At 32.9% G+C, this 11,497-nt stretch overlaps 1 protein-coding gene across 3 annotated transcripts in view; it reads right to left on the reverse strand.

Annotated features, from left to right (window-relative positions):
* The window catches only part of LOC149961959 (BAI1-associated protein 3-like), a 212,876-nt gene that overhangs the window by 190,976 nt on the left and 10,403 nt on the right, over positions 1 to 11,497 (reverse strand). The gene's annotated exons all lie outside the window — the stretch shown is intronic.

Here is an 11,497-nt window from a genome sequence, read left to right on the forward strand (position 1 = left end):
TTACAAACCAAACTGATTTTCATAGTTATTGCGTAATCAAGATGTTTTCTCAGCACAGAGCCCTCTAGTGTCTAAAATATGCGAAACTTTCGCTAAGCCGAAATATCTGGTTTCCGATAGATAGGCGGAATATTAGGCTAAAATGATAAAAATTAAAAACGTTTTTCTCGGCGCCACGAGCTCATGTTTTATTATCACGCGTGATTCGCACGCGGGCTTCGAAACAAAGCCAAAGCCCCTCGCGACTCCAGAACACGTGCTCTTCGATATTAGGCTTAAATTTTATCAAAAAGTAGGCATCCAAAACGGTAAGTCGCGAGTCCAAGTCACAGCTTGAAGAGAGTATCAGTGCCGAAAAAAGATTCGGTTAGAAAATTAGCATTCAAGAAATACGAAGTGTCATACTTATCGTTATTATGTTACTTATGGTAAAACTAACAACCGTTTCATAATTACCACCCTCCAGTAAAAATTCGATTTAACTGTAAAATAAGGCAATGCAAATGTTAAACAAGGTGGTCACGTGTCGCTTAATAAAATGCACATATTCAAAAAAGAGGTAAATTTTAAACAAGTAGGTCGCGTGTGGCAAAAGGCAATATACATATTAAAAGAAATGTAAATTTTAAACAAGTAGGTTGCGTGTGGCTTAATAAAATGTACATATTAAAAGAAATGTAAATTTTAAACAAGTAGGTCGCGTGTGGCAAAAGGAAATATACATATTAAAAGAAATGTAAATTTTAAACAAGTAGGTCGCGTGTGGCTTAATAAAATGTACATATTAAAAGAAATGTAAATTTTAAACAAGTAAGTCGCGTGTGGCTTAATAAAATGTACATATTAAAAGAAATGTAAATTTTAAACAAGTAGGTCGCGTGTGGCAAAAGGAAATATACATATTAAAATAAATGAAAATTTTAAACAAGTAGGTCGCGTGTGGCTTAATAAAATGTACATATTAAAATAAATGTAAAATTTAAACAAGTAGGTCGCGTGTGGCAAAAGGCAATATACATATTAAAAGAAATGTAAATTTTAAACAAGTAAGTCGCGTGTGGCTTAATAAAATGCACATATTCAAAAAGAGGTAAATTTTAAACAAGTAGGTCACGTGTGGCAAAAGGCAATAAACATATTAAAAAAATTTTAAATTTTAAACAAGTAGGTCGCATGTGGCTTTATAAAATGCACACAAGTAGGTCGCGTGTGGCAAAAGGCAATATACATATTAAAAGAAATGTAAATTTTAAGCAACTAGGTTTGCATGTGGCAAAAGGCAATATACATATTAAAAGAAATGTAAATTTTAAGCAACTAGGTTTGCATGTGGCAAAAGGCAATATACATATTAAAAGAAATGTAAATTTTAAGCAACTAGGTTTGCATGTGGCAAAAGGCAATATACATATTAAAAGAAATGTAAATTTTAAAAAAGTTGGTCGTCTGTGGCAAAGGCCAACCTACATATCCAAAGTATGTATGTTATAAGTCGCACTAAGACTTGGCCCTCTAACCTCTATTCCTGATGTTTATATAAATTAAATTTGCAAAAAAAACGAAAAATTTTAAACAAGCTGGTCGAGTGTGGCAAAAAAAATGTACACATTAAAAAAAATAGTTAATTTTGAACCAGTTAGTCATATGTAGCTAAAGACCGTTTGGAGTTCACTCTTTAAATACTAACGTTAAACTTATTGTACCTTTATAATATAAGCACATTCTTACGAGTCAACAGACGTACATATTTTTACCAACACAAGTCGTAAATCGAGTTACTATTTGCGAATCAACCAAAAATTTCCTTAACGTGTTGGTCAAGTTTTAAAGAACATCCGGTTTATCTGATCGAGTCTTAGCTCCAAATATTTCATTATAATCAATTTCATACATATCCTTTTGCTTACACAAATCAGAAGTGTGGTGGCTGAGTGGTTAGCGCTTTCGACTCGCAGCAAGAGGAGCCAGCATTTAGCACTGGGTGAAAACTCTAAACTACTCCTTCTGCGTTGAGTTTTCAAGTTCTATCCCCACTGGTTTAAGGGGTTTTCCCCCGAGATCTTCGGTTTCCCCTTCCATAAAAACTTGTTGAGGTTAACGGTAATAGTGAGTGTAGGGAGCTGTTAGCTCGCGTGGCATGAAGGGCTTGCCACCACCCTCATACGCAATTTAACCCGGCGCTAGATGATTGGGCCTAAGGTGGTGTGGATGGTACCTTGGCTATTAGCCTAGCTGATTATTATAAAAAAATGTTCTACATCTTTTTTTTGGATAACATTTTAGTGATTATATTTTTTGTGCTGTGATTTGTGTAAGCTCTTTCGTGTTGATTTTGCAAGTCGCACCACTGGTTGAAGGGCTTTACCTCTAGTTATTCAGTTTCCCTTTTATATAAACACATGTAGATGTTAAAGATAATAGGGAGTGTAGGGAGCTGTTGGCTCGCGTGGCCTGAAGGGCTTTCCACCACCCTCCTACGCATTGTAACCCGGCCACCTGATTTACAGGCATTATAAGTCGCTGGATGACTTCGGTCTAAGGTGGTGCCTTGGGTGATTAGCCTAGCTGATTATTATTATCTTTGATTATTTATTATTCTATATGATAATATATCAATTAATAAATACCTTTATTCATTTAAATTGATATATTTTGTAGTATAGTTGCAGTAGTATCCACTTTCGGTGGAGTATATGAACCAAAACGCAACATTTTTAGAAATCAATTTGATTAGTACGAGTGGGTCTTGAGAAAAGTCTCTCATCTTTTAAGACTTGAAACGATTGACTACATCAGCGCCACGCTTTCAGTTAGTGTTACGTACATTGGCGCGAAATATACACAACAATCTCAACGCTACGAACAATTTGTGTTTGTAGAAGCGAATCACTATAGTAGCTCCCTCTCTATTTGAACAAGTACGACGGATAAGCTTCTCTAAAGTTGTTTGTGCTGTCAACGTTTTAACACTAAAAGTCCGAACCATTTATATAACACCAGAAGTATATTAAACATCTCATACGGGAGAAGTATGCGTCTCAAGGGTTTACATACTAATTCTTTATACTGACGAATAGTACATTTTGGCTACTTACGTATAAAATTAAAAGAACATTTATAATTCAGTATTCGTCTACCTATTTTGCTAGTGTTAGTCGCTTGAAACATGGAAAAATAGTGCGAAGACCGTAAAATATTTTAATTTTCTGACACTACTTTATCCGGAAAATATGCTTTATCAATAGGCAAATCGAGGGGCTGATCACTATCCGTAATCGGTGTATACACCTGTAGTTTTGACTGTACTAAAGTGATTACGTAATCGATTACAAATTTAGCATTACCAAAGGCTGTACTCGCTGTAATCGGTGTACAGAATTTGAGGAAAAGCTTAGCCCCTCAAGGTTAATATCCTTACGCGTAATAACTAATGGGTACAGCCGATATAGCGGATATTCGTGGTCGATTATATCGGCCGATATTAACAAAGTAATCTATCATAACAGTAGTGTATATGATAAAATCATTACAAAAGACGGTTCATTTTATTATAATTTCCATTAAAAGAAGTTTACAAGAGCATATCCGAATATGTTTATTTTCATTTTACGTGATACATATTTTCTATCACAGATCGAATAGTTAGTTAATCGACAATCTTCTTATTTTTTAGATCGGTGCATCCCTATTAATAATTTATACATTATATATATACATGACTACAGTGGCCATTGTCTACTTTCGCGCTATTTCAAGCTGAACTCTTTTAATTTTGTATTTTAACTTATAAAATTAATATTTAGGTGTAGAACAGCCACTTGTTTAGTGCTTAAAATAATTTTGACAATTTTAAATTTTAAAATAATTAAGTTATTACGTTTTAATTCGGATCCCCGGAGCTAAACAAGTTGGGCAAGCGCCCAAACTACCCTATAGTTAGGATCTTATATATCGTTAACTATTAATATTAGAATTATCAAAATTATTTTAAACACTAGAGGAAGGTTCAACCTAATAAGAAAGATATAATTCAATTATGTAATGGTTAAAACATAAACGTTCAGCTTGAACGAAAAAGAGGCTTTTACTGTATTCTTCCCCCTTAAAACGGAATAATACACACTCGCTATTTGCGGGAAATTCCTCGCTCAATGGAATCCACGTCGAGCCTGCTAAGAGAAGGGTTTCATTTTAAGGTCAAGATGGATGCATTTCTCTTATTAACTTCTGATAAAACAGAAGACAAATAACAGAACTATCCTCTGTATAAATCTGCGAGACGTAATCCTGTACACCGATCGAAGAGGAGTCTTGTGGGAAAGCGGAGACAATGCTTTAATAATCCGATTTCACTGCCTCGGATATAGTCATATTTTAGTTTTAGTAACTGTGATATTAGACATGTTATAAAACTTGTAGGGTAAACTTGTAGGAGTGTAGACGTAGACAAAATAAATCATTTAGCTTCTCCAAAGCAATTAGGAAAAATCGGGATATTCATCAAAAGTTGAAAAAAGTAAAAGTGGGATATTCATTTCATCAAAAGTTGAAAAAAGTGAAAGTGGGATATTTATTTCATCAAAAGTTGAAAAAAGTAAAAGTGGGATATTCATTTCATCAAAAGTTGAAAAAAGTAAAAGTGGGATATTCATTTCATCAAAAGTTGAAAAAAGTGAAAGTGGGATATTTATTTCATCAAAAGTTGAAAAAAGTAAAAGTGGGATATTCATTTCATCAAAAGTTGAAAAAAGTAAAAGTGTGATATTCATTTCATCAAAAGTTGAAACAAGTAAAAGTGGGATATTCATTTCATCAAAAGTTGAAACAAGTAAAATCAGGATATTCGTTTAATCAAAATGTTCAAAGGCAAAAGCGAAATATTGATTTCATCAAAATATTGGAATGAAGTAATAGCAGGAAATTCATTCAATCAAAATTGGGGAAACGTTAAAGCAGTATATTCGTTTAATCAAAATGTTGAAAAGTAAAAGCTAAATATTCATTTAATCAAAATGTTGAAAAGTAAAAGCTAAATATTCATTTAATCAAAATGTTGGAATGAAGTAATAGCAGGAAATTCATTCAATCAAAATTGGGGAAACGTTAAAGCAGTATATTCGTTTAATCAAAATTGGGGAAACGTTAAAGCAGTATATTCGTTTAATCAAAATGTTGAAAAGTAAAAGCTAAATATTCATTTAATCAAAATGTTGGAATGAAGTAATAGCAGGAAATTCATTCAATCAAAATTGGGGAAACGTTAAAGCAGTATATTCGTTTAATCAAAATTGGGGAAACGTTAAAGCAGTATATTCGTTTAATCAAAATGTTGAAAAGTAAAAGCTAAATATTCATTTAATCAAAATGTTGGAATGAAGTAATAGCAGAAAATTCATTCAATCAAAATTGGGGAAACGTTAAAGCAGTATATTCGTTTAATCAAAATTGGGGAAACGTTAAAGCAGTATATTCGTTTAATCAAAATTGGGGAAACGTTAAAGCAGTATATTCGTTTAATCAAAATTGGGGAAACGTTAAAGCAGTATATTCGTTTAATCAAAATTTTGAAAAGTAAAAGCTAAATATTCATTTAATCAAAATGTTGGAATGAAGTAATAGCAGGAAATTCATTCAATCAAAATTGGGGAAACGTTAAAGCAGTATATTCGTTTAATCAAAATTGGGGAAACGTTAAAGCAGTATATTCGTTTAATCAAAATGTTGAAAAGTAAAAGCTAAATATTCATTTAATCAAAATGTTGGAATGAAGTAATAGCAGGAAATTCATTCAATCAAAATTGGGGAAACGTTAAAGCAGTATATTCGTTTAATCAAAATTGGGGAAACGTTAAAGCAGTATATTCGTTTAATCAAAATGTTGAAAAGTAAAAGCTAAATATTCATTTAATCAAAATGTTGGAATGAAGTAATAGCAGGAAATTCATTCAATCCAAATTGGGGAAACGTTAAAGCAGTATATTCGTTTAATCAAAATTGGGGAAACGTTAAAGCAGTATATTCGTTTAATCAAAATTGGGGAAACGTTAAAGCAGTATATTCGTTTAATCAAAATTGGGGAAACGTTAAAGCAGTATATTCGTTTAATCAAAATTGGGGAAACGTTAAAGCAGTATATTCGTTTAATCAAAATTGGGGAAACGTTAAAGCAGTATATTCGTTTAATCAAAATTGGGGAAACGTTAAAGCAGTATATTCGTTTAATCAAAATGTTGAAAAGTAAAAGCTAAATATTCATTTAATCAAAATGTTGGAATGAAGTAATAGCAGGATATTCGTTAAATCAAAATTGGGGAAACGTTAAAGCAGTATATTCGTTTAATCAAAATGTTGAAAAGTAAAAGCTAAATATTCATTTAATCAAAATATTTGAATGAAGTAATAGCAGAAAATTAATTCAATCAAAATTGGGCAAACGTTAAAGCAGTATATTCGTTTAATCAAAATGTTGGAATGAAATAACAGCGGGATATTCATTTAATCAAAATGTTAAAAAGTAAAAGCTAAATATTAATTCATTCAAAATGTTGGAATGAAGTAATAGCCGAAAATTCATTCAATCAAAATTGGGGAAACCAAAGTTAAAGTGTAATATTTATTGAATCAAAATGTTGAAAAGTAGAAGCGGAATCTTGATATTATCAAATTTGGAAAGAGGAAAAGGGGAATATTAATTTCAACAAAATGTTCGAAAAGTAATAGCTGAATATTAATTTCAACAAAACGTTGGAAAAAGTTATACCAGAATATTCATTTCAACAAAACGTTGGAAAATGTTATAGCAGAATATTAATTTCATAAAAATTGCGAAAGAGCAAAAGCGGAACATTCATTTCATCAAAATTGCGAAACAGCAAAAGCGGAATATTCATTTCATCGAAATTGCGAAAGAGCAAAAGTGGAATATTAATTTCATCGAAATTGCGAAAGAACAAAAGTGGAATATTCATTTCATCGAAATTGCGAAAGAACAAAAGTGGAATATTCATTTCATCGAAATTGCGAAAGAGCAAAAGCGGAATATTCATTTCATCGAAATTGCGAAAGAACAAAAGTGGAATATTCATTTCATCAAAATTACGAAAGAGCAAAAGCGGAATATTCATTTCATCGAAATTGCGAAAGAGCAAAAGCGGAATATTCATTTCATTGAAATTGCGAAAGAGCAAAAGCGGAATATTCATTTCATCAAAATTGCGAAAGAGCAAAAGCGGAATATTCATTTCATCGAAATTGCGAAAGAACAAAAGTGGAATATTCATTTCATCAAAATTACGAAAGAGCAAAAGCGGAATATTCATTTCATCGAAATTGCAAAAGAGCAAAAGTGGAATATTCATTTCATCAAAATTGCGAAAGAGTAAAAGTGGAATATTCAGTTAATCGAAAACAGTTCATCGTGGTTCATTAAGGGGAGAAGGACTGGATAACCATAATAATAAAGAGGTCAGGCTGAAGTTCAATGTTGTAAATGACCTAAGGGGGGGGGGTTATAAACTGTGATCGGTGGAGGGTGGAGGAGGGAGGGGCGTAGCGGCGTAGAACGAATGTTTATATTATGGCGAATTATAGCTCGGGTAAACACACTCGACGCGCAGGCTCTCGGCTTCAATTAAGGGAGGTGTAGCTCAAACAAGTGGCTATCGATTAATAAGCGGAGTGACGTCATGTGGAAGGGGCGCCACCTAGGGGTTGGGGAGGGGAACTAGAAGCGGGGCTTTAAAACCTCAATTATCCAACTCGGGTTTTGATTAATTACCTTCTCCGATTAGTACTAATGGTGGAGGGAAATCTCTCTCCGCCGCCAAGTTATACCGCGGGTGCAGTTTTGGCTAGGATAATAGGATTGATGCTATTTTGAAGACTGACATAAGCGTATAGTGATCAATGTAGTTATGTTGGGTGGATTAAAGTAGGCAAACTGAATAATGTTCTCAAATGTAAAAAGGTTCTAACTTTGATTATTTTTATTAAGTATTTTTAAAGAATTTTTTAAATGACGAAATAGTTTGATGAGTGGATTAAAGTAGTCGCCAGTCTTGATTAACTGAATAAAATTATCAATTATGAAAGGGTTTAAATTTTTGATTTGTTTCAAAGTATTCAGCTTATTGTAAATGGTTGGTTGGGTGGATTAAAGTAGTCGCCAGTCAAATTGATTAACTGAATTAAGTTCTCAATTATGAAAGGGTTTAAATTTTTAGTTTTCTTTTAAGTATTCAGACAAACTACGAAATGGTTTGTTGGGTGGATTAAAGTAGTCGCCAGTCAAATTGAATAATATTCTCAATTATAAATGGGTTTAATTTTTAAATTTATTTATTCAACCAAAGGACGTAATGATAATTTATGATTAAATAAAATATATTTTACACGCTAGATGGCAGCATTCTATTTTATCGAAATCCCCTATTCTATTTCTCCCCGTGATAACTCACTAAAGCAAGAAAGCATATAAGTAACTAAAAACTATGAAAATATTGAATTCTGGCACCATAAAAATATACTTGTCAAACTCGGGAAATTGCCTGCCCTAAATTACCATACTGTCGTGGAAAATGGAGTTTATAAATTAAAATTTATTGTTATAGTTTATTGTTAATATTATTATTATTCAGTCAGCGAATTAAAAAATTATCTTCCCACTTTTGCATTTCTCAGATGGCGCTACAAACATACTTTTAGGGTGTTTCTAAGAAGTATGACATCATGGCAGCCGGGGACCACGTTATCGTACATAGTTCTAGGTAACTTCTATTCGGTTTTGCCAAAAGGCGTCAAATAATAATAATAATAATAATAATAATAATCAGCTAGGCTAATACCCAAGGCACCACCTTAGGCCAAGTCATCTAGGGACTTATAATGATTTTAAACAGGTGGCCGGGTTACAATGCGTAGGAGGGTGTTAGCCAGGGCCGGATTAAGACTTTATGGGGCCCAAGGCCCAAGTAAATTTTGGTGCCCCCTTTCAATAACGAGCGAAGCGAGATAGGCGCTTCCTCAATTTATAATTGAGAAATGGAAGGAAAATTCATTTTGCTGCCAGATTTAGTATGTCGTGAGGGGCTAGACGGCAGTCCGTCAGAGAATGTGACAATCAAACGTTTTTGGTTCATAAGGGTGGACGCATTTACTAAAATTACTATTGTACTTTTTTTTCGAACCCTCTTGGTGCCCCTTGTAGTTTTTATAATTCATCTCAAAATGGCACCTAACCAATTTGTTGGTTGTAACTTCCTTCCCTCCCCAAGGCATACTTTCCCTTCTCCCCTCCCAACGTAACATTCATTCCAAAATAGGTCCGATTGACACACTTTTAATAATTATGTCACTTTTGTCTATATGCACTGTCTCCTATTTTATCGGTGCATCTCCGTATATCACCTTCTATAGAAATTAATTCCGTTTTTAAAAGTGCGCGTGAATTAATTTATAGCATCACTGAGGTCACAGATGCTAGTTAATTTGGCGGGGTCGAATGTAAACAAGATTTGATTCGTGTCGCTAATGTACTCATTTAGACTACAGCAGCTAATCTAATTCTTTCAGTAGAATAAGCTACAACCATTTAAAAATAAATATTTTAGTAGTTTAATTTGTTACTTATTATTAATCTTTTATTTGGGCCAAGGTGGGTTAACTTTTACAAAGGAAATATATTTTTAAATTTATGAAGTTTAATTTTGAATTTTTATAAATAGAGCCGTTTGTTTATTAATCTCGGCAAGTTCTATTCAGCTGGAGCTCGCCGGTGACTCAAGTTAAAAATTGGGTCTCTTGGGAACAGGCCTCGTTTGCTGCCCTAGGAGAGACGCGTAAAGGCTTTTCGCGGAGACGCAGGCGCCATCTGTACTAAAACGTGGAAACTAGTTAAATAATATCTCACTGGTTTTAAAATCTTGGATATATATATTTATTTTTAGTATAATTATTTAAGCAAAATAATTCTAACTACATTAGGTAAACAGGTCTTTTAGCTACTGTGTCAAATAATATGTATTCAAATGATTTCATTCTAAGAAAAATAATAGTTTTAAACTTCGTATAATTAGTTAATCTTTCTTTATTAGAAGAACCAAATTTTTTTACTGGTTACGAGTGAAAACGTGTAATAATAAAAAATTTTCTAAATATTTGATAGTTATTGATATAAAATTTCCTAAATATGTGATAGCTATTGATATCAAATTTTCTAAATATTTGATAGTTATTGCAGGGCCGAAGCCAGGCTATAGATGTAGATCGGGCGAACCGTAATTTAGGAGGATCGAGTAGTATTCAGTGCCGTCTTTATAGATTTAGTTTGAGGAACGTCCCCCCCCCCCCCTGGCTACGGGCCTGAGTTATTGATCTAAAATTTCCTAAATAAGTGGTAGTTATTGATCTCAAATTTTCTAAATAAGTGGTAGTTATTGATCTCAAATTTTCTAAATAAGTGATAGTTATTGATCTCAAATTTTCTAAGTAAGTGGTAGTTATTGATCTCAAATTTTCTAAGTAAGTGGTAGTTATTGATCTCAAATGTTCTAAATAAGTGGTAGTTATTGATCTCAAATTTCCTAAATAAGTGGTAGTTATTAATCTCAAATTTTCTAAGTAAGTGGTAGTTATTGATCTCAAATGTTCTAAATAAGTGGTAGTTATTGATCTCAAATTTCCTAAATAAGTGGTAGTTATTGATCTAAAATTTTCTAAATAAGTGGTAGTTATTAATCTCAAATTTTCTAAGTAAGTGATAGTTATTAATCTCAAATGTTCTAAATAAGGGGTAGTTATTGATCTCAAATTTTCTAAGTAAGTGGTAGTTATTGATCTCAAATTTCCTAAGTAAGTGGTAGTTATTGATCTCAAATTTCCTAAATAAGTGATAGTTATTGATCTCAAAGAGCGGCCAGAGCTGCAAACGTTGGTGTTCCACACCAAATACCTGAAGTTATATTCCCTTTAAAGGCCGACTACATAAATCTTCGGTTTACTCTATCTTTCACTGGAAGTAGGCTTACTGCAATACACTTGTGCCATGCAGTCAGCCTACTTCCAGTGAAAGACAGAGTAAACCGAAGATTTATGTAGTCGGCCTTTAATAAAGGGTTTAAATTTCCTTGATCGCAAACAAAAATCAGTGGTTTTCCGCGAGATGGCTCCAGTAGTTCCGTTGAAACATTTCAAAAAACAAATATAAAAAGTTTAAAAACCTAAATAATAAATTTCTAATCTAGCTAATCTACTCTATTCTATTTCATATTTGTGATGCTTTGATTAATAAATGAATAATTATGCAGTTCTGTTAATAAATAATTATAAATATTATAACAACTCCTTCTGCGTTGAGTTTGCAAGTTCTCTCCCCACTGGTTTAAGGGGTTTTCCCCCGAGTTCTTCGGTTTCCCCTTCCATAAAAACTTGTCGAGGTTAACGGTAATAGTTAGTGTAGGGAGCTGTTGGCTCGATCACGTGGCATGCAGGGCTTGCCACC

This window comes from Leiobunum rupestre, chromosome 1 (genome assembly GCF_980474605.1).
Source record: "Leiobunum rupestre chromosome 1, qqLeiRupe1.1.hap1, whole genome shotgun sequence".
Classification (NCBI taxonomy): Eukaryota; Metazoa; Arthropoda; class Arachnida; order Opiliones; family Sclerosomatidae; genus Leiobunum; species Leiobunum rupestre.